The 24,745-nt window shown below is 39.8% G+C and overlaps 1 protein-coding gene across 2 annotated transcripts in view; it reads right to left on the reverse strand.

Annotated features, from left to right (window-relative positions):
• The window catches only part of METTL25 (methyltransferase like 25), a gene marked incomplete at its 5' end in the record, with an annotated part of 99,196 nt that overhangs the window by 29,290 nt on the left and 45,161 nt on the right, over positions 1-24,745 (reverse strand). The gene's annotated exons all lie outside the window — the stretch shown is intronic.

Raw genomic sequence — 24,745 nt, forward strand, 5'->3', positions numbered from 1 at the left:
TACATGCATTCAAAGAATGGGATACAAACCTGCATGCAGAACTCTTTTCAAAGACCTAGCAGACAGAAAAAGGAGACCAAAATTGAGAAAGGATAAAAAGACTCCAGACCAATGGACTAACAGTGGAAGCTCTAAGAATTAGAGAATGTGGCTAGCAAAGGGCAACCAGGAGAAGAAAAAGAGAAGCTCCCTAAAATATTAAGATGATGTTTCGGGGAAAAAAGACCAACAGAAGTCTTTGGCCTACAAGGTATGTCTACACTGCATCTAGGAATTGTGATTCCCAGCAGAGGAAGACAGACTTGTGCCAGGTCTGCTGGAGCTAGCATGCTAAAAATAGCAGTGTAGACATTGTGGCGCTGGGGGCAGCTCAGGCTAAGATGGCAGGTGGGCTTGGACTCGTGGTTAGCCTGAGCCCCCAGTGATGCTGCAATATTCACACAAAGAAAAGGAGTACTTGTGGCACCTTAGAGACTAACCAATTTATTTGAGCATGAGCTTTCGTGAGCTACAGCTCACTTCATCGGATGCAAGCTATTCACACAGCTATTTTTAGCATGCTAGCTCAAGCAGAGCTGGCACTAGTCTGTTTACTTGGGCTGGGAATCACACCTTGTAATTCCAGTGTAGATATATCCAATGGAGTCCTATGTACAATAAAGGAGGAGAGAATAGTAGGTTTATGTTTAAGATAATTTATCTGATCTCTAGTCATAATCTTTATTTTCAGTCCTGTTCACAGTGGTCCTAATCTCAGGATAACAGCAAAGGTGTAATCTGTTGTGACATATATTTCCCTGTATTTTTGTCACTACTGAGTACAGAATGTATCACATCGATCCTCACTCAAATTCTGCTTTTTGTGAATTATTTTAAGTGAAGGGGACTGTAAATGTGTGATTTTATATGGAGGTAAAATTAGGATGTGCTTTTATGACTGTATTAATTTTAAAATTAGTCACTATACCCAATATCCTAATTAGCTTTACAGAAGCATGGTATAGTGAATAAAGCACCTAACTCTGAATCAGGAGATCAAGGCTCCACTCCCAACTGTGTCACAGAACTGACTGAGTGGCTTGGGTTAAGCCATTCAACCAAAGGAATTTAACAAGATTTGAGGACTGTGGTGGATAATCAGCTGAACATGAGCTTCCAGTGTGATGTTGTGGCTGAAAGGGCTAATGCAATCCTTGGCTGCATAAACAGGGGAATCTCGAGTAGGAGTAGAGAGGTTATTTTATGTCTGTATTTGGCATGTGCAACTGCTGCTGAAAGAGTGTCCAGGTCTGGCGTCCACAAGTCAAGAAGGATGTGGATAAATTGGAAACGGTTCAGAGAAGAGTCATGAGAATGATATAAGGATCAGAAAACCTGTCATATTGTAGATTCAAGGAGCTCAGTCTATTTAGCATAACAAAAGAGAAGGTATGGGGTGACTGATTACAGTCTGTAAATACCTTTATGGGGAACAAAATTTAATAATGGGCTCTTCAGTCTAGCTGAGAATGGTAGAACACGATCCAATAGCTATAAATTAAAATTCAGACTGGAAATAAGGCGTACATTTTTTAACAGTGAGAGAAATTAACCATTGGAACAATTTACCAAGAGTTGTGGTAGATTCTTCATCACTGACAATTTTTAAACTGTTTGGATGTTTTTCTGAAAGATCTGCTCAAAGAATTATTTTGGGGAAGTGCTATGACCTGAGTTATATAGGAGGTCAGACTAGATTATCACAATAGTCCCTTCTGGCCTTGGAATGTATGAATCTATAATACAGAGATAGTAATATTATTAACCTATCACACAAAAGTGCTCTGAGACTTAATCCATTAATGTACATATCGTGCTTTGAAACTGTCTGATGGATTATGTCATAAAAATAGGAAGAATAACTACCATACCATGAAAATCTATGAACACAGGGGTGTCTTAGATAGATATTAAGTTAGGCTCCAGAATAGAATGGAACTGCATGCTGTTTATGTGGGTAAAATTGGGAATTATCCTGAAGTTCAGTACCTTGTGGAAAGGTTTGCTTGGTTATTGGACTGACTGAATTTACCATGACAAAATGAAGGTTCATATATGAGACTGTCTTTAGAATCCCAGAAAGTATTCACAAAAACAGTTTCAAGACAATATTGTATATAAAATAATTCAGGTCAGCGTAATCACTGCTGTAACTATTGGCTACGTCAGAGAAAAATTTGGCAGATTATTTATGCTAAAGTGATAGTTAATAAGATTCTGTGAAATACATTTATGCGAAGAAAACTGTTACGGTTTTATTGTTTGGTATGCAGTAATAAGACTCTCTATAAATGCATGCATTATAAATATTTTAAACAAAAATTAGCAAGCTCTGAAAAGAAATTGCAGGTTTTAATCATGGAAGTTTTATTTTCTCCTCTACTCTGAGAGTGTCTTCTCATTATCCCACTCCAGAGTCACCCATCACCCATACAAGTTAAAAATGCTACAATCTGAGCTAGGCTAACATTTATCTACTGCACCACTGATAAATTAATCTAAACCATTTCTATTTTCCCTGAACAAAATAATTAGTAAAAGTGCTGTCATCCACTCATGATACGGAAACAAGCAGTGAGGAAAAATAATGCTCTAACACTGTACTTTCTTCTAGCTCTCCCAATATGATTTATTTTGGTAGTATATTTAGAATGTAAGCTACTTGGGGCAGGTTTTAAGTATCTTAACCCATGTCTTGTATACTCCCACGCATACTGGGTGTTTAAAACAACAATTCAGCAGATAGATAAGCCTGTATTAAGCAGCTATTTTTATGAGCCACATTTTTAAAACCTGGACACCATTTTTGTGCCTGCCATTATTTGTAGGCACTAGTAACATTACACAATGTCTAATTACCTGATTGCTCACAGGTGAGATTTCTAACCAGCATTATTTTTACCCTCAAAACTGTAGGAGGTAGAAGGGAGACTGAGTTGATTCATATTTAAAAGTCATGTTTACAGTTATTTTAAAAAGACATATTGGGTTTCTTTTAAATATTTTGCAGTGAAATGTCCTTTACAATGAGGATAATTATAGTTTGAATCAGTATGTCTGGTCTCTAAGAAAAAACAAGTTTGGATCTCAGAAACTTCTTTAACAGAATCCTGAATTGGGAGTTCAATAAATATTGATATATAAACCCTGAAAATGTTCAGGAATACTTTGTGGATACATTATGAAAGATTGTATAGCAAATCTTTGTACAGCATATAATTGTGAAAGAGCCAGTCTATTGTATATGAAGCAACTAACAAGACATCTTACAATTCATTAAAGGAATGTGGATCACGCAGAACTCCTCTCTCTATACAACTTCACACAAAGTGAGTAATTCTAGGTAATGGGATGAAGCACTGAATAAAAGCTGAAGTGGAGTGTAGACCTATTCACTGTTAATGAAACAGATATATCCTGACATGTAGGCTAATAACTTACAAAGATCCCACAGCACACGTGTAGCAGAAGGAATAGCAAGAAAGAGCATACCAAAAGGAGCTGCTGTCAAAAGAGCTAACGTCTCACAGTCAGGCTCAATTCTGTTATATTCAGGTTTATCGGCTCTTCATAGGCCACTGTGTACTTCTAATTCCACTCAATATACAGAGGAAAGGCTCATATGAGGTATAACAGAACTGAAGCAATGCCTTCTCACAACATGAGCACAAGGTTCCCAATTCTGTAAGGTATCTGAACACATACTTTAAATCCCACTGATTTTAATGGTCCCTACATATGTGCCTAATACTGAACAGAACAATTTGGTAAATCATGACCTAAGCAAATATTAAGGGATGTTTGACTGGTTCCAAGATGCATGTCACGATTCTCCATGTGTTACAGACAGTGCAATATGCAGAAGACACACATCAGATGTAAATGAGCTAACATCCAGATCAATGGTCCAACAACACAAATCAAGGCATTGATTATGCAAAAATGCACAATGCCAGACCAGGTAAAGCATTCTGATGTACTGTGATGAAAACAACCCCTTCTTATAGCCAACGAGCATAAGTCCTACTTCTAAACCCAGACAAAATGGAAGTAACATTGGTGTGTTTATGGAGTACTATTTTAAAAGCAATTATTTGATTTAATTATTTCTCCATTCTGTTTATTTCTATAGGCTAGCTAGTTACCACACACAAGGAGAAAAACTATTATCAACTGAACACGGAAAAAAGTCTTTAAGAGTTTTGTAAGAATTATTTTTTTTCGAAGTACGTTGAATTATGTGTTTCCATCTCTTCTGGGAAACCAACTACTAGTTACGTACTTTAATATTATTGCATCTGGATTATTTCATAATGCATTAATTTTTTCATGAAGGTTGTGTGTTTACTGTTATCTGATCTTGATTTTGTAATTTCAGTTTTATGGTCTTTTAGAGGCTAACAATCTGTTTTCAACTACTATTCTGTAAGGTTTTGCAGAGAGTTTTTAACTCCAACTACTCTGCCTACATTTTGGAATGTCCATTTTATATTCTATGTCAGCTTCATTTGTAGTTGATGGAATTCTTTTCCTTTACTTAACTGTTCCCAATGGGGAAAAGGGAAGATGCAAGTGGATGCTGGATTTATAGAAAATGTCACTGATGATTTGATTAAGCAAGACATATTATCCAGAATTTTTTTTTTTTTTGGATTTTTGTCAACTACCCTCACCCTCATAATAAATTTTAATTCTTTCAGCATGTTGTAATGAGGGAAAAGAGCTTCACACTCCACCTTGTCAACCACTCCATTCCACTGCATAGGTCCCGCATGCTGATTTGTTTGGTCAGCATTTCATGGCTAAACAAGAGTTGTATAACTAACTAAAACAAATATGTGTGGATAGAAAATAGTGCAACTTATAATCACGTGGCCAGGGTGTGGAACACTAAACATACCCTGCTTCTTTTGGTGCTTATAGAAAAAAAAATATTTGGCAGTATATGTAAGAGCAAAGGATTTTTTTAGTTTGGGAAGTCCTGAGTAACCTTTTCTTGTATTTGTTATTCCATTCATATATGTGGAATAGGCCACAGAAAAATGTTTAGAGAGGATAGATACCAATGTCGTCAATTTTACCCAGTTCAGTGTATTGTTTGGATCAATGTATAGGAAAACAGTGGGCCTCACTCTTCTGTGTTCTATGCGATACCTGGTATAGAATTTTATACTATGCAGAGTGAGTGTAAAATACCACACTTATAGTCTGGTAACATTTTAAATTAACGTTGCACATGCATAAATGACTCCAAAAGGTGCAAAGCAGTGAAGGATCAAGGCCACTATATTTTACTCCTTTAGCAGAGAAAGTTCCACAGTGTATCTTGTTTATTGCCTGATCCAGTGTTTTTGAAGACTCGTTTGCATTTATTAAAATGTTTTCTTTCTTTTTAGTTCCCAGTGATTCTCAAGTGTTATGCATAGAAACATATTCACAAGTTTTCCTCTGCAACTTCTGAAACAGAATGGTTTATTACTAAGCAAATAGTCCCTAATGCAGTCAATTTTTTTTACAAAACTTTTCTTACAGACTCATTCTAATTTATTTAACACTAAACATTACTCACTATAGCAAACACAATTCATACTGGGTGGCAAGGCAATGACTATCCAAATCACCAACGGTTTATTTTAAAGAGTACAAATCCAATTTCTTGTTTTACTGTTTTCAGTAACATGTAGATGATTTATAAATTCTGGTTTGGAACACTATTCTTTTTCTTCAGATCTATGACAGATAGTCAACACAAATCAGTTATTACACTATGCAACGTACTATAAACATAGAGGATACTGGTTTCATTCAAATTGCTGATGCCCTTTCTCTTCTCATCCTATTGTTAAGGCATTAAGCTATTCCAATACATACATAACTAAAAATAGATGGAGGTGAACTGTGATTTATTTTCTAGTGACTGAGTCCATCAGTTTGTATATAGTATGTGGCAAACAGAAGGCAGAAATAACCTTTTAATGTACAGACCGAACTGCCAACTCTACTCAGGATTGCATTTTGTTTCAGAAATTATACTCTCCAAAGGAAAACAACTGTCATTTATATCATTTTTAACCTTTACCTTGGCTGAGGCAATTTGTTACTGAAGTGTTGTGAAATAGCAGTCTCTTAAAGTGTTTCAGCATGAGTATAACTTGAAGAGAAAGAAAGCTCATTCTAATTTAGCACTGACATAACTATAATATTACTAAACCCAGAGATTGTATAGTCTGGAAGCATTTTAATAGCTTTGAAAGTGACACTGACACTTTAAACTTGGCTTTCTTACCAAGATTGCCATTGAAAGTAATACAATAGAAATCTGATTCTAAATTGGATTTATCTTTCTCCATTTTTGCTACTTGTTTTTATACTGGTCTTGCTATAATAGAGTTAGTGTTGTTGATTCCTCTTGGTACTATCTAGTTCACATGGACCAACATGGTGACATCATCTAGTGTGTTCTGTATGCTTATGAGCATCTTTCCCCTATCATTACTTAAGAAACAGCATTTGGTGAAACTGAATGACTGCTGTAACTTTATAAATATACAATGCAACAAATATCAACCAACATGCAACGCTACTTTTATGGAATATTGTTTAACGTATGTTGTGTGCATTGTTATTCCTGAAAAGTGGCATTTTAAAAAACTATTTTGATGTTATACCTACATTACAAAACCCACATCTCATGCAAATTTTTTTCTTTTGATATTCAAGCTCCAGAGCTCCTGTCCATTTCATTCCAGTGTCTCAGTTTTCACCAATTCCTTCTACCCCAAATTCTCCATTTGTACTTCCCAATGTATTTATTGAGTCTAAATTCCTAACTTACTCTTCTTCTTCAGTCTAGGACACAGTGTAGAAGCTGGAAACATAAAAACTCTTGGACCAGATTCTTTAAGTTCATGGAAAAAATGGTTACCCCACCTTTTTGTAAATGTTGTTCTTCAAGATGTGCTGCTCATGTCCCTTCCATTGTAGCTGTGCATGTGCCCAAATGTGAGGCCGTTGGAGACTTTTGCCTTAGTGGTACCCAGCAGGGCCGGCTGTGGCACCCTCTGAAGTGCCGCGCTCCTGGCATGGTATATCAGGTGCTGCTGGCCCTGCGTGTCCTGTCGGTTCCTTCTTGCCGACAACTCTGACAGCAGGGCAGGAGAGTGGGTAATGGAATGGACATGAGCAACACATCTCAAAGAACAACAATTACAAAAAGGTGGGGTAACCGTTTTTTCTTCTTTGAGTGCTTGCTCACGTTGATTCCACTGTAGCTGACTCACAAGCAGAATCCATGGTGGCGGGTTCAGAGTTCACAGTCTTGCAGATTCGAGTACTGTTCTGCTGAAACCAGCATCAGCCTGAGCCTGCTGGGTCAGCACATAGTGTGAAGCAAAGGTGTGGATGGACAACCAGGTCTTGGCGCGGCAAATTTCCTGGATCGGCACTTGAGCAAGGAAGACTGATGATGATGCTTGTGCTCTAGTTGAATGAGCCATCACAATCGCTGGCGGGGGCACCTTCGCCAGCTCATAGCAGTAGCGGATGCAGGCTGTGATCCAGGACGAGATTCTCTGGGTAGACACCGGGCAACCCTTCATCCTGTCAGTGACTGCAGCAAACGATTGTGTAGACTTACGGAACAGCTTTGTTCTCTCTATGTAGAAGGCCAGTGCCTGCCCGACGTCCAGGGTACACAGCCTGCTTTCCTCATCTGTAGCATGAGGCTTCGGGCAGAAGACAGGAAGATATATCCTGACCAGTATGGAACTGGGAAACGATCTTGGGCAGAAAGGCTGGCTGCAGACGCAGCTGTACCTTGTCCTTATAGAAGACCATATAAGGGGACACCCTATTGGCTGAGGTTATAGCGACCAAAAAGGAACCCTTCCAGGAGAGAAGCAGAAGTGAACAGGAAGGCAGAGGCTCAAAGGGGGGGCCACGTGAGCCTGGACTGCACAAGGTTCAGATCCCAAACATGTGTGTAAAGGTGCTCCAGAACTTTAAGGAACCATGCTATCATGGGATGGGTGAAGACCGACCTGCTGTGAAACAGGGGATGGAAAGCCGAGATGGCCACCAGGTGCACCATGACTGAGGACAGCAACGAGGTGAGACGAAAAGGTGCTGCTGACGTGATCCACCAGGACATTCTTGGCTCCGGGCAGGTGGGCGGCCACCAAATGAATGGCATGCCGCACACAAAAGTCCCAGACGCTAAGAGCTTCCCCACAAAGGGCCAAAGACCTGGAGCCACCCTGCCTGTTGATGTAGTACACTGCGGCAGTATTGTCCATCAGGACCTGCACCACCTTGCCTTTCAGGTGTGGGAAGAAAGCCTGACACGCCAGGCAAACAACTCTGAGGTCCTTGACATTGATATGAAGGGACAGGTTGTGTTGCAGCCAATGGCCCTGGGTGTTGAGCTCGCACAGATGGGCTCCCCAGCCCAGGTCTGATGCGTCTGAGACCAAGGTGAGCAAGGGTGAGGGAATCATGAAAGGGACTCCCTGCAGCACCAACCTGGTATCCCACCACCAGTCATAGAATCATAGAATCATAGAATATCAGGGTTGGAAGGGACCCCAGAAGGTCATCTAGTCCAACCCCCTGCTCGAAGCAGGACCAATTCCCAGTTAAATCATCCCAGCCAGGGCTTTGTCAAGCCTGACCTTAAAAACCTCTAAGGAAGGAGATTCTACCACCTCCCTAGGTAACGCATTCCAGTGTTTCACCACCCTCATAGTGAAAAAGTTTTTCCTAATATCCAATCTAAACCTCCCCCACTGCAACTTGTCGTCTCGTCCAGAGACGAGAGGCTGTGGCTTAGCACCGTGACCACTGGGTCCTATCGGTGCCTGCTGGGAATGTAGACCGAGGCCAGCCACACTTGCAGGGGCCTCAGACAAAGCCGGGCATGATTTACCACGTAGTACACGTGGCCATGTGGCCCAACAGTCGCAGGCACGTGTGGGTCATGGTGAGCGGTTGGTTCTGTATGTGGTCAATCAACTCCGACATTGCTTGAAAGCGTGCTTCCAGCAGGAAGGCCCTGGCTCGCATGGAGTTGAGAACTGCTCCGATGAACTCTATGCTTTGAACTGGCGTTAACGTGGATTTTTCTGTTTATTAGGAGACCCAAATTGCTGCAGGTGGAGTGCACCAGATCGATGCTCCTCTGGATCTGCTCCAGAGACTTGCCCTTGATGAGCCAATCATCGAGATATGGGAAGATCTGGACCCCTTGAGGCCTCAGGTAAGCCGCTATCAGCACTACACATTTCCTGAACACCCTGGGGGTCGAGAACAAGCCAAAGGGGAAGCTGTAAACTGGAAGTGGCGCCCTGCCACTATAAAGCGTAGGGAACGTCTGTGCCCCGGGAATTCAGAGACATGAAAGTAAGTGTCTTTTAAGTCAAGAGCTGCGTACCAGTCCCCCGGATCCAGAGAAGGGATGATGGAGGCCAGTGATACCATGCCGAACTTTGACTTCATGAGAGTCTTCTTGTGGCCCTGCAGGTCCAGGATGGGTCTGAGCACCACTTTTGCCTTCGGGATTATGAAGTAGCAGGAGTAGAATCCTTTTCCTTGCATATCCCGAGGAGCCTCCTTCATGGCCCCCAGACTGAGGAGGTTCTCAACCTTCTGAATGAGGAGCTGCTCGTGAGATGGGTTCCTGAAGAGGGACGGGGAAAGGGGATGGGTGGGAAGAGGGGCGGTCAAAAATTGCAGGGGATAGCCCCGAGCCACTATGTCCAGGACCCAGTGGTCCGCGATAACCTGCGACCAGGCTGAGCGGTAAGGGAAAAGGCGGTCGAGGAAAGGGTGGGATGGATCTGGGTAGTTGGCTAGTGTGTTGCTCCTGAGCGCACCCTCAAAATGAGCACTTCTGGCCCCCGTGGTATTTGGCCAGGCCAATCTGTGCAGGAGATCGGGATGACTAAGGGCGGTGGTGGTTCAACCCCGGGTCCCTTTTCCTCGTAGGTTCCTGCAGAGGCTGCCACTGCCTAGGTGGTGGAGGAGGCCAGAATGGCTGCCTGGATGACTGAGGTGTGTGCATCTTCAGGGAGCAGAGGATTGCCCTCGTGCTCCTTTAGGCCGTGCAGACCCGCATCCGTTTGGTTGGAGAACCGGCCAACCCCAACAAATGGAATGTCCTGGATGGAGGCCTGCATCTCCTGGGACAGACCGGCGGTTTGGAGCCAGGAACCGCGCCACATGACTACTGCCAAGGCGACCACTTGGACAGCTGAATTGGTTGTGTCCCAGGCCATCTGGAGGGAAGACAGGGCCGCTGGGGTCCTGTCATCCACCAGGGTCACAAACTCCTGGGCCACCTCCTGGGACATGGAGTCCTTCAACTTGGGGAGAGAGTCCCACAAGTTAAAATTGTAGTGACCCAGGAGGGCCTGATGGTTCGCCACCCAAAACTGGAGGCTGGACATAGCATAAATCTTTCAACCGAACAAATCGTCTCTTCACCTGGATTTGTTCTTCGGGGTAGAACTGGTGGGCCCCTGTTTGTCCCATTCATTGGCCCCCAACACAACCAACAACCCTGGTGGAAGATGAGTGGATAAGTACTCAAACCCTTTTGTGGGAATGAAGTATTACTTTTCTGCCCTTTTTGAGGTGGGGGGGGGGGAGCGGTGGGAGGATGGGGTTTGCCAGATGGTTTTGGCAATATTCAAGACCCCTTCGTATACCGGAAGCACGAGCCGGGCTGGGGCAGACATGGACAGCACATTAAATAATGTGTCCATCTGTTCCTCCATTTCTTTGGCCTTGAGGCCCAAGTTAGCTGCCACCCTGCGGAGCAGTGCCTGATGCTCATGGAAATCGTTCAGTGGGCTAGCCCTAAAAGGCTCTGCCACTGCCTCGTCTGGGGAGGAGGAGGATGTTGGACGACCGAGGAGGTCCAGAGGTGTCCTCACCTGCCAGGGAGGGTGGCCTTGGGGTGGGTACCGGCTTCACACCCAAGGCGGTTACTAGGATGCCCTGCACCAGGGCCAGTGCTGCAGGTACTGGGGGCGCGCCTGTGGTCTGCCTGACGCAGCAACTGAGGGCTGGCGAGAGTGGATTACCAGCATGTCGGGAACGCCCCATGCATTCCAATATGGCCATTGGGTCAGCCACTGGCTCTTCTGCTAGGCCAGTGCTGATGCTGCTGACTCACCCTTTGGAGCCCAATCACATTGTCTGGGCGAGGGGCTGAATTGTGCCTCCAAGCCCAGGAAGTCATCCCCCTCCGGCTACTGGGGCAGGGCTGTGGAGTCTTAGCAACAGCAACCGACAGTGGGACGAAGACATCGGCCTAGGCCCTTTACCGCTCCCTGGAGTTGGTGGTGTGTCCTTACAGGGGAAGGAACTCCCCACGGCCGAGCCCTTAAGTGGTCTGGAATGGGTGTGAGGACCGAGTGGGGTCCTTTGCCCAGAGCCCCTTGGTTGGGCTTGGCTGGTGCCATCTTCTTAGTCTTCTTCTTCGGCACCAGTGACGGGGATCAGTGCTGGGAGAACCCCGGAGCTGGAGATGCACTATGCACTGAAGTTGAAGTGCTGGGTTCCGGTTTGGGACGTGCTGCCTCCGCAGCTGGGAGCAGGGCAGCCTTCATCAGGAGGGCCCTGAGACATATGTCATGCTCTCTTTGTGGAGAGTAGGGCATGTACGGGGGCAAAGTCCCCACTGGGACACTACCTAAACACTTAAAGGGTACTTAACAACTATCTAATAATGATTAAGACAATGTACAGGTAGGTAAAGCACAAAGCTAAACTAGATGAGAAACCACTAACCACTTCAGAGTAACAGCCGTGTTAGTCTGTATTCACAAAAAGAAAAGGAGTACAAATCCAGGTTTCCCCCTCCACCCCTTCCTCAGACGTTCTTGTTAAACCCTGGATTTGTGCTGGAAATGGCCCACCTTGATTATCATACACATTGTAAGGAGAGTGATCACTTTACATAAGCTATTACCAGCAGGAGAGTGGGGTGGGGGGAGAGAAAACCTTTTGTAGAGATAAACACCCATTTTTTCATGATTTGTGTGTATAAAAACAAACATCTTCTGTACTTTCCACAGTATGCATCCGATGAAGTGAGCTGTAGCTCACGGAAGTTTACGCTCAAATAAATTGGTTAGTCTCTAAGGTGCCACAAGTACTCCTTTTCTTTTCACGAACCACTTGCGAAGCAAGGGAAGAGGTGCTCCGACTGACCACCACGGGCATTAAGAAGGAACTGAGAGGGCGCAGGGCCAGTGGCACCTGATACACTGTGCAATGAGTGCGACACTCCAGAGGTGCCACAGCCAGCCCTATGGGTACCAGTAAGGCAAAAGTCTCCGATGGTCACACACATGGGCACAAGCACACCTACAATGGAATCGACATGAGCAAGCACTCGAAGAAGAACTATACAAATTGACGTCAGCTGAGTTTCTAGCACCTTAGTGGTTATTTGTAACAATGTTGGGTATATGATTTTCAGATAGAATGTGATTTTTTTGAGTTAACAATGTCCCTTTAAACAACAAGAATCCAAATGCTGGCCTTATTTTTGAGGCACCAAATAGAACTCTAATTATTAGCCAGTGTCTCCTCCACCATCCACATTAGCACGCACGGAGTCTATCTAAACCTCTGGCCTTATTTATAAACTAAAAAGTCACAGTGAAATAATAAATTAAGTTATGGTGTGAAATTCTGATCAAAGACAAAGAAAATTGCTATTGTACTTGTTGACCAAACTATGTGCTGGGTCTGGATATTAAAACAGAAAGTCCTACAAAAAGATAATTAGGTATTGTTTTGTTTTTGTCAAAAGCCAGTGAAGACTGACTTAGAGTTGCAGTCATCTTGCAAGACAGAGCTCTCTACCATTGTTTATATATTATTTTGAGATGAAGTGGGTGGGAGGGGAGGGACAGGCGGGGAGATATCTTTCAAAGGATTCCTTGAAACGGATGTTTTCATTTCCTCACATTCAAAGTGTACAGAACCTTGAGATCACTTATTAATTTTATTTACACTTCAATTGCATTTTTCTACTATACAAATTCAATGTACATGAGCATTTACAATCTCTTTCTTTGGCCACAAAAATAATGAAGTGCAAATAAAAGAAAAAGAAGAAGCAGCAGCAGCAAGAATATTTTAAGACTCCATTTCTAACCATTTCTGGCCAGCTATAAAATACCCCAAGGCAAAAATAAAATAAGTTGAAAGCCTGCAGAAAACACAACAACTGACTGAAGATCAGATACAGCTGTCAGTGTGAGGTAATTGTACAAGGACTGCCAAGCACATCGAAAAAGCTCCGTATTAATCACATACTTATTGGCAGGGATGGCTTTGGGATTCTGGCCAAAGTCACACAGTGAAGAGTAACACGATATAGCACCTAACGCTTGTACACAGCTGAATCCACAAAGCTGGCACTAAGATCTGCTCATCAGCTATTTAATTACAAAGACCAATACCTGGGAGGTAACCACCATAAAAATCATTTTAAAGCTTGGGTGGTTCATGATATATTTAGTGGTTAAGATAAAACCAGCCGTAACAGATGGGGTAAAAATAAACAAATCTATTCCCTGATTCCTATTTTGTTAAAGTTGTTAGAAAAACAGCAAAAGTGTACAACAATTTCATTTCTATCATGTAACAAACTACATGATTTAAAGAGCCTTGAGATCGTTTCCTTCTGTGTAGCCTGAGCTTTGCTTTCTTTGAAGAAATATGGTCAGCATTCCTAGAAGTATATGATTAAAATACCCTATAGAAACAACAGCAGCATGAGTCATATGACAATTGTACATAGTAATCTTTTGTTTCCCTTTCCCCTCCCTCATTCCTTTTTCTCTTTCCTTCTGTCTTGTTCTTGCTACTTAGATTCTTTTTGATATTTCTGATTAAAATATTTTCCATATACAAAATGAATTTTGTCCCTGAAACTCGATATCAGTAATACATGATGTCTTTATATATATATATATAATATTGAAAATGAGATAAAAACACTAAAGAAAGTGCTAAGTGAAGGTGTGCTAACACAAAATCAACAGTTTTTATTATATATATTTATGTTACAATAAGGTCTATAGGCCCCAATTAAGATTGGAACCCTGTTGCCCTAGGCTCTGTACAAACACAATCGTGAAATATAGTCCCTGACTCAGAAGTTTACAATCCAAATACACAAGACAGAAAAAAGGTGGGAGGGGAAACAAAGTCAATGAAAGATGAAGTGATTTGCCCAAGGTCATACAGAGGTCAATGACAGCCAGGGTGGGGGCGGGGGAGGGGGGAGGAGAGAAGTGGGTATAGAAACCTGGTCTGGGAGTTATGAGGTTTTGGTTTAAATCTTATCTCTGCCATAGGCTTTATGTGTGACGTTGGGCAAGTTACAACTTTTCCCCATGTACAGCATGATGTGCTGTGAGGTTTAACTCATTAACATATGTAAATATTTTGAGAAGAAAATCACTTTATAAATTAAAAATATTTTTCAAAAACATTTTATTACACTGTAATGAGGTCAGATAAAATTGTGTAGCATACTCAAACTTTTATATATTTTTATGACAGTTTCTGTTTTTGTATTCTTTATTTCCAACTTATTTTGCAGTTAAGAAACTTACTCTGTCCATTCTTTATGAGAATGGGGATTTGGCACAATATGTACTTGGTGTCCAGCTTTTTCTTTTTCTCTTTTTTTTTTTTAAGTAGGGAAAATCTTTGTCATTGACTCTTGTTGAAGCTATTGATTTGTTTGTCCTTGACCGTTCTCTCTTTACTTTTTACTGCCTGATTTGCAATTTCAGGTTTCAGAGTATAATGCTGTCTTTACTAGTGAATGTTTTTGCATTCAAGACATTTGTAAATAGACTAGCATTTAATACATCTTCGTATGAGTGAGGCTTTTTTAATACTCGGTATATTGTGGCTATGTCAGAACTAATAGTTGTAGGTGTTTCCAGTTAATGTTAAGAAAGAGTACAGTTGTTGGAGTTATAACAGTGTGCGCCAGGATTAGGAAGTGTTGGTATTAGGAAATTATTACTAATCAGATTTTACCTAAGATTAAGTCACAGTTCTAAAAGATTTTTTTTATATAATTTTAGCAAAGATTTGAGTTCTCACTTTATTAATCTCTCTTATTACAAATATTTAATCCCTTTTCCTTTTGGTAACACTTCCCATATTTGTTCATTGGCTGACAACTTTGATTTATTACACTGCTTGGTCTGAAGATTAAAGCAATGAGTAAGTGTTGTCTCTGTTCACCTCTGCACCTGGGGAACTAGAATATGCAGCATAGTATGATCCATTTTGACAGTGTTGCATATGTGAGACACAAATCAAATTTCTTCTCCAGTAATATTGGGTGATAAATAGAGATTTAAGAATGCTTGTTGACTGATGCAATGCTTGCTGGTGAGGTAGCATGTTTCGTTGGTTAGGGCACTGGAATGGGAGTCAGAATCTATTTTTCTAAGCTATCTGTTGATATATCTATCAAGCCCCAGCCACTGAAGGTTTCTAGGTAACAGTTCTGTGCTTCAGCTGTAGACTAGCACCATTACAACAATGATATTTTTTTGCTAAATCTCTACAATTGCTTAAAATGTAAAGTAACTTATGTCAAACATTTACATTCAATACAAATATTTTTTAAAATCTGGAATACTATGATTTGAAGAAAACATTTACAAATTATCATTTGAATATACAGTCATCCAACAGGCAGAATACCATTTAACTCAACTATTTCTCCTTAATTTTAACAAAAGAGCACAGTCACTTGGCTTGTAGTTCTTGGCTTGTAGTTCAAATTCTGTAACAAGCCATTTGTCTTGTCTGTAAAGACAAGCTCTGCATTTTCAGCTGGATATGGGATTCTTCTTCACTTACTTCCTAAACACTTATGCAGTGCAGCTGTGTTGCCATTAACCAGAGGTGCATCTAAATCAGAGATGGATGAATTTCAAGTTCAGAAATGACCCCTGTACACTAGGACAGATCCTGCTGTTTTTATTGTGACAGAACTCCTACTGAAGAAGGCAATTGCCTTTTTCTGGGGGGTGTCAGGGTGGGGTGGTAATATGTTTCTGGTTGCGCTCACAATTGGCTAAGTTTTATACAAATAAAGAAAGTATTGTCCCTGCCTGAAAAATATACACTAAAACAGACAAACGTGAAAGATAGGGGAAAGAGGTACAACCAAAGTAGTGTTCAGTGTAATGAATGACCATATTTATAAAACACCTTTTTCTCATAAATAATATTAGATGTATATTATTATCTCCAGTTTCTCATCAATTCTGCTATTATTAGTTGGCAAATTTTCCATCTCTATCATTGTAAAATAGATCTTCAGAAACAAATAGGGGAAAATTTTTTAGATTTGGTGCTAGTATAAAAACTACAAATATTTTGTTTGTTTTTCTCTGGTCAAATATGATAAAATATTTATTTGGCTGGTTTGGGATAATAAGAATGTAAAATAATAGGGAGAAAAACTGAATTTAAGACATGTTCAGACAACTAAAATCTGTTTTAAAAACGGTAAGACAATAATTTGATTAAACATTTTTCTTATTTCCAAAATATAGTACATTAACACTAACCTACTGTAAAAAAATTTCTATATTGAGCATGTGCAATTAATCATTTTTATAATATTTAAGGTTTCCACAAAGATTCATATAGTAGTTATAATTCTTTACTACTGCTACAGGCATTAGTTCAAAAATCATATACACTGTGCTTTTGACAAACCCAACGGCTATCAGAGTGCACGTATTCTGTTTCTTAGGCAGGTCCAGGGAGGATTTACAAACTCTTAGTGTAATAAAAAGATACAGTGACAGTTTGCCTGAACAATACTGTGTAAAATACTAGTCTCAAGACAGAAAAATTACCTTGATCATAAAATAATGCCAGTCTCTGTAACCTTCCTGTCCCCATATGATATATTTCATTACAATTGACCTCAAACCCAGCTGTTATTTTAATATATATGTTGAGTATTTTTCTTCTGTGCTGTGTAATTTTTGTTTCTTCTGAATATTTTGACTTCTAATTTAGAATCTTTGTAATTGTTTACTTAATTTTCAGTCAGCATTCTCAGAGTGAGCAGTTATGACTCTTACAATATCTGTTTCATTCCAGAGAATGGATTGTTAAAGAATTCTTTTGAGGTTCTTTCAGGAGAGCACAAACTGTCTGACATTGCTGGATGCGCTTAGCAGAGAACAAAGAGTTGTGAACAGATAATGTTCTTAGGTTATTAGCTGAACTGGCGTAGAAGAATGGGACATGCCAGGTAGTGATCCATTTTCATTTCTGTACATATCTAAGTCTGTAACCTTTTTGGTCCTTCAATATTTTTCTTTGGTAATGATCTACATTTTTCTTTGCGTACGATCTGAAATCTTTTCTAACTCTTGTAGATGTGTGAGAATGCTGACCTATACATTATTTGTTTGAAAATTGGTTGCTGTAGCATAGTTTTTCTGTGGGCTTTGTGTACATCCTTCACTAAACGTCCCTGCCTTTTGAACACACTTACAGGTCATCCTGATAAACAAATGACTTGTTACCAATGAAGCGTGAAAAGAGACTGGTGCACAAGTATACCAAAAAAAAACAAAAACAAAAACAAAACAAAAACCCCACCACCACCAACTTGAATCTGACTGAGGCAAAGTAAAGAATGGTAGAAATACTTTACTGGACCAATGAAATTACCTGTTTCAGGTAGTATAGAGCCCTGTGAATCCAGACTACCAGATGAAGTGAGCTGTAGCTCACAAAAGCTTATGCTCAAATAAATTGGTTAGTCTCTAAGGTGCCACAAGTACTCCTTTTCTTTTTACCTTAACATAGAATTTTAGTCTAATGTATCTCAATGTGATTTATTATTATTACGTGTATTACCAAGGTATCTAGGAACTCCAATCATGGACCAAGACCCCCTTGTGCTTGGCAGTATACAAACACAGTGTGATGGTCCCTTCTCCAAAGAGCTTACAATCTAGCAATAAGACAAGAGACAACAGATGGATATAGACAGATGGGGGGAGCACAAGGAAACAATGAGACAATATAGGTCAACACAAAAGGCTGTGGTCTCAGCCCACCAGCAGCCTAACTGTTGTCACATTTTTAATAGGCAGTATAGCAAAGGAGAGTTTTGAGGAGGGATTTGAAGGAGGATAATGAGATAGCTGTGGATGTTTATGGCAAGCCTTCCCAAGCATCAGGAGCAGCATGGGAGAAAGCATGAAGGTATATGTTTGAAAATGTACTAAGTGGGCAATGGAGGCTGGCATTGGAGTCTACCTCTAGATACTAAATGAGAAATAATTGGTAAAGTGGGTATACATTATGACGGCCCTTGAAAGTGAAGTCGCTTGTGGAGGGATACAGAAAGGGGTGTCATGGTCAAAGTGTCCAGCTGAGAAAATGAGCTTTGCAGCAGCATTCTGAATGGATCTGAGCGGGGCAAGACTGCATTTATCAAGGCCCGAGAAAAGGATATTGCTGTAATTGAGACATGAGCTAAAAGACTAGACAAGGATTGGAAAGGTTGTATCTTAGAGAGGTTATGCAAAAAAAAAAAAAAAAATGGCAAGATTTACATGTAGCCTAGATATGAGAACCTGTTTTTTATTGAGAGTTGAAGGTGTCACCGAAATTCCAGGTCTGAGTGACAGAACAGGTGGTGTTCACAGAAAGGAGATAGGAAAGAGGGTTTGGGAGATTAAGAGCTCTGTTTAGTTATGTTGATCTTGAGCTTGTGGCTAGACATCCACCAGGAAATGTCAGAGAGACAGGCCAAGATTTTAATTTCTACGGGAGACAGGTCTGGAGTGGAGAGGTAGATATGTGAACCAATAGCATATAGATAATAGTTGAATTTGAAGATGGTATAGGATGGAATTGGAGAGGAACTACAGACAGCAATTGTAAAAACGACATTAAATGAGTTTACAGCTGAAAGGGAGAAGGGGCAGTAATTGGAGAGGCAAGAGGGGTCAAGGGTGGGGGCTTTTAAAAAGGGAGAGCTTACAGCATGCTTGTATTGTGTGTGGGGGGGAGCCAGAGGACAGTAAGAGATTAATGACAAGAGTATGGGGGGGGGGTCAGAGTGGATGAGAGGGAGATCAGGAGTTGGGATGGGATGGGATGGGGTTACTGGGGTAGACAGAGAGGTTAGAAGAGGAGAGCAGATGAGAAACTTCTGAGGCTAAAGAGGACAGAGCTGGTTGTGGGGGGAGAGGAAGGTAAGGCTAGATGAGGAGAGGAGGAAGGTCATGTTGTATTTTGTCAGTTATATCTCCTTTGCTGATGAGATTAACCAAATTCATACTAGATTGACTGCTTTTATAATAGCAGGTCCATGTTAGAGTAGGCACAAATGCACCATCTTCTCTGGTAGCGTTTTGGTCATTGTCACTCTCTGATGTTCTAGAAGTATGGGGTGAGCTTTAGGCTGGCAAAACCTATTAGGGGATACATAGTCCATTATTGATGCAGGTTGTCAACACATCTCTTTGGAAGGGAAAAGTACCACAATCTTTCAAATAATACAAGAAACCAACTCTTCACATTGAAGGTCTTGCTAATTAACTGCCCTGCCCCTAACACTGTGTGTTAGGAAGACTATTGAGAAGGTTGTGGAAAGACAGATCTGCCATTATCTCAAATGCCAAGAAAGAAGCAAAAACAAGGGAGTACTGAGTGCAGGACCTATTTTGGACAGAATTGGGGTGAGTCTTGTTTATGTATCTGAAACCTAGATTCTGTGGCGAACTGCATACTACATTGGAAACACAAGCAGACAGGCAAGATAAGGAGTAAAAATTTCAAAAGTGCCCAAGTGACTTAAGAGCCCCATTGTGATCTCTAGGCACTGAAAAGTCTAAGCCCCATTGACTTCCAATGAGACTTAGGCTCTTGAGAGAAAATGAAACTTAGGCTTCTAAGTCATTTGGGAACTTCTGAAAATTTTATCCAAGACATGACAAATTATTTCTATGACCATTTTATTTAGTTATGTCATGGGAACTATGCTAGTCTTGTTGGTCAAAAATCTCTTTTCTGTAAAAAACCAAGCCAAGATATCCAAGGTAGTTGCCTTTGAAACTATTCAGAAGTTGTTTTGTTTATGTCTGTGAACCCTGGGTGAAGCAGATGGACCTGTGTACAAGTAACTCAAGTCTTTCCTTTTGAAGAGGTTCCCAGGAATGGTATTGGGCAGTTGTGCAATTGTTCTGTGATCATATGTACAAACATACATATAACCCAAACTGGAATTTCTTATCCAGCCTTACATCCAGTAAGACACAGTGCATAACTAAGTCTTCAGGTGTGGTTTAATTTTTAAGTATTAGTGAGATTTACAAACAAGCCAAGTTTAAAGAAAATTAGTGTAGAAGTTTTATCATGAATGTTTAAAGCTGAACAGTCTGGAGTATGAGATAGTTCCAAGTTTAAGATTAAATCCAATGGTGCTACAATGATTTACACCAGCTGAGTATCTGCAACCACAGAAATAGTGAAATTAAGGTTGCTCCATCTTTTTCATCCATTTAAATAACTTTCATGAATATTAAGTGAAATTACAGCAAACCTATATCAAATAGAGTTAAACTTGGATCAAAATGAAAAAGTAGTTAAATATTTATTCTGTAGCCATGAAATCCTAGATATTGCATATTATAAAGGGATACCAGAACTTTGTGTGCTGTTGGTCCTAAACTAAAAACAATGTACTACCATGCTTTTAAAATTGTATAGTCTATCCTATCAGAAGATATGAATGCAAAACTGTGTGCGAGATTTGGTTATGCAAAGTACTTCTTCACATACATGCTTTTTCCCAGGCTAGGAAAATGAACTCCCAGAACAATTTTAAGTAAATGTAAAAAGTTATTTAAAATGGCTACACAACATATACTGCAATTGTTTCATAAATCATTTTTATGGTGCTTCCTCACTGTTTGCCGCTAAACAAAGAATCAGCCTTTCATGTTTTCACTGAAGTAGTTTCAACAGAAAATATCTTACTTCATTCTTAGGTTGAAAGATGTTTGGGACAGTCTGTCTTTGTGTGTCTGCCTGTTCGTGCATACACGATGCCGGATACATTCTGGACACTACTGAAAGACAAATAACCAGACCTGGTTTTGCCTAACGTTCACGGCATCTGGCAACAGGCCAAATCCTAGTTCTAAGGCTCTGCAGAAAAGGGAGGAACCACTTAAACTGTCACTCTCCCTAGCAACAGCTACAGATTTTAAATTTCAAACAGGTTCTTTGAGTCTGTAGTGTGTTCATCTGAAAAATCTCAAACTATATGTATCCTTTTACTGAAAAAAGTTTATATGAAAATAGATCCCCCCACCCCAATGATTTAAACAGTTGGCATCTTCTTAATCATTTCCAATATTCAACGTAGGCACCGTATGAGTCATCATTTATTGTGGAAACACTGGCTTTCACCAGATATACTCCCTTCCATACTTGACAGAAAGATTTACAAATACAGATTAAACCCAAGATTTGAAATCCTTTTTGTTCTGTTCATTATGAAAAAATAAAATAAAAAAAATACTTAATTTTAAACTGGTCACTTTATGAGGGAGATTGTTGGAGAGTAACAACATTGTCTGTGAAATTTAACAAGACAATGATTTTTAAATGTTCCAAAATATTTCAGATACATTTTGATTAAAAATATCTGTATTTTTTTTTTACAGTCACGTATTAGGTTTCTCACAAATTCAATGAAATATCGCAAATGTGCCCCATGCGGCAATATCGAGAGATGGTCTGGAAAGAAAATCAGGCTCTTTGATCTTTTGCTTGGAATAGTTTTCATGTGTTGCCATGGTCTCAATGATGGCTATTTTAAGACAGTGACCACGTAATATTTTTGAAAATGTAAGCAGATATTTGTAATGTTTAAAAGGCAGCCAAGCAAAATACAAGGCTCCAATCCTATAATACTTCTACAGCAATGATTAATCCTTCTACATTTCAGCAGAATGCAATGGTAAACAGCCATAATGTGCCTATAGTGTGTTCATCTAAGGTGCCACTCAGTATTGGGGTCCTTTTTGTTCCCTGCATTCAATTTATTTAACACCTTTTTTATTTAAATTACACAAATGTATTGAAAAGCTTAAAATAAAGTATGCCTTCTTTTGCATCCTTTTCATTTTCTTTAATTATGTTTACAAGCTTTTAAAAGTTAGAAGTTAACAAGCGGAGCCAAATTTTATATTTACCTGGATTAAGAGTCTCAAGGCTCTTGTTCTTTTGCAGAAAGTTTGTTGCATACATAATCAGTAAATGTGCACTCATTCAGACATGGACTATGCCCATAATTATATGAGATCTGTGCTGCGGCTTTATTTACTCTTTCTGAACGTCTCTCAAAATAAAGAAAAGGTACTCTTCAGAACTTCTAGTAAGCCTTTAAAATTCATCAGTCTGGCATGTATGCCTTTGTTACTAAACTACTATAGACATATTGCCTCATCTTTCAAACCCTTACTATCAGGACAGTTTTTATTACCTTGAGTAGTAACGCTATTATCAGCAGAGGATTTAAGTCCCATTCAAATCTATGGGACTACTCACAATACTACACCTGGAAGTGAGATTTTAGGACAAACCCTCTGCAACCAAACTATGAAATAATTATGAATAATTGCTTCTTTAGCAATATATAGTGTAGTTGTAGCCATGTCAGTCCCAGGATATTAGAGACAAGATAGATAACGGTCCCTTACAATATGAACTAACTACTTATGCTAAACAATCTGTTCCACCTTGCATTTTCCTGTAATGCTGGGAGTTCCTTTCTGAGACCTGAAGAAGAGCTCTGTGTGGCTCAAAAGCTTGTCTCTCTCACCAACAGAAGTTGGTCCAAAAATAGGTATGATCTCATCCACCTTGTCTCTTTAGCGATGGCAGTTTTAGTGCATCTGCTCTCACAATAATGGACATTGTATTTGAGAACTCCAACTCTCTTTTTGACCAACCGGTAAACTTTGTATTTTTGACAGGTAGGCAAAGGGGATCCCTTACAATTATATTTAATTCACATTTCCCTTCTTTTATTCACCTCTCTTAGGTCATAATCAAGTGCCCACTGTCCGGCCCATTTACTTCAAGACACATGGCAGTGAGGGGTAGGAAGGCTCCTCAAAAGCCTCAGATCCAAAACTGATGCAAAATTGATTCAGGGAGGTTATTTCAGCCTAATTACCAATAGGAAACAGAAATTTTCCTGATAAATTACCTTAATGACTTATAAATAGTAAAATCCTACTAAAGAGTAGTCACTGTATATTCTCAGAGTAAGTGACTCAATCACATTTCAAATTTAATTTTGGAAACAGAAGCAGTATCTAAAAATATTAAAACAATACACTTTGCCAGCAACTGCTGTGCGATCAGGTGAATCTAGAGCACATAGACTCTATAACAGTGAAGGAAAACCCCAAGGGAATAAATTATTCTAATCACTAAGTACATTTATCTGGAGAGAAATCTCTGTATAAATGACCAATTCTACTTAAATGAGGAAGCCAAAGGAAGATTATTTCAAGAGTTGTCAAAATATTTCTTCCGATGGACATGGATATGCCAATGGCTGCTCCTGTGAGTCAGCAAGGACATGTGATATGCTCATGTGATGCTGGACTCCATCTTGTGCCGGTAACTTTCCACAAAACTGAGTTTTTGTGGCTTTGTTTGAAACAGAAAAATTTCTAGGCGCATGGAAAAGGGTATAAAAGACGCCTGGAATGACACCATTTTGCCTCTTTCCTGCTCTGCTTCTCTGGACTTACAACTAAAAGGAACATATTCAAACTATGGACTGAGGACCTTCCAATCTTTTGGAAGTTACCAAAGACTTTACAAGCCAGCAGCTTATTCCATCGCTGCTGCAAACTTGATATAAGAATACTGCAATGATTGTATGTATATGATCTTAACCATTTTAACTCTCTTCTTCTTTTCTCTTATAAATAAACGTTTATATTTTATTTAAAGGATTGGCAGCAGTGTGATTATTGGATAAGATCTGAGTTAAATACTGATCTGACTATGTGGCTGATCTCTTGAGATCAGAAGAACCCTTTGTTTGATGAAACTGGTTTTCAATAGGGCTGTCGATTAATTGCGGTTAACTCACGTGCAGGTGATTAAAAAAGTTAATCGTGATTAAAAAATTAATTGCGATTAATTGCAGTTTTAAATCACACTGTTAAACAATAGAATACCAATTGAAATGTATTAAATATTTTGGATGGTTTTTCTTCATTTTCAGATATATTGTATTCTGTGTTGTAATTGAAATCAAAGTGTATATTATTTATTACAAATATTTGCACTGTAAAAGTGATAAATAAAAGAAATAGTATTTTTCAATTCACTTCGTACAAGTACTGTAATGCAATCTCTTGGTCGTGAAAGTGCAATGTACAAATGTAGATTTTTTTTGTTACATAACTGCACTCAAAAACAGAACAATATAAAACTTCAGAGCCTACAAGTCCACTCAGTCCTACTTCTTGTTCAGACAATCACTGAAACAAACAAGTTTGTTTACATTTACAGGAGATAATGCTACCCTCTTCTTATTTACAATGTTACCAGAAGGTGAGAACAGGCATTTGCATGACAC

This window comes from Lepidochelys olivacea, assembly GCF_965140295.1.
Source record: "Lepidochelys olivacea isolate rLepOli2 genome assembly, chromosome: 1".
Lineage (NCBI taxonomy): Eukaryota > Metazoa > Chordata > Testudines > Cheloniidae > Lepidochelys > Lepidochelys olivacea.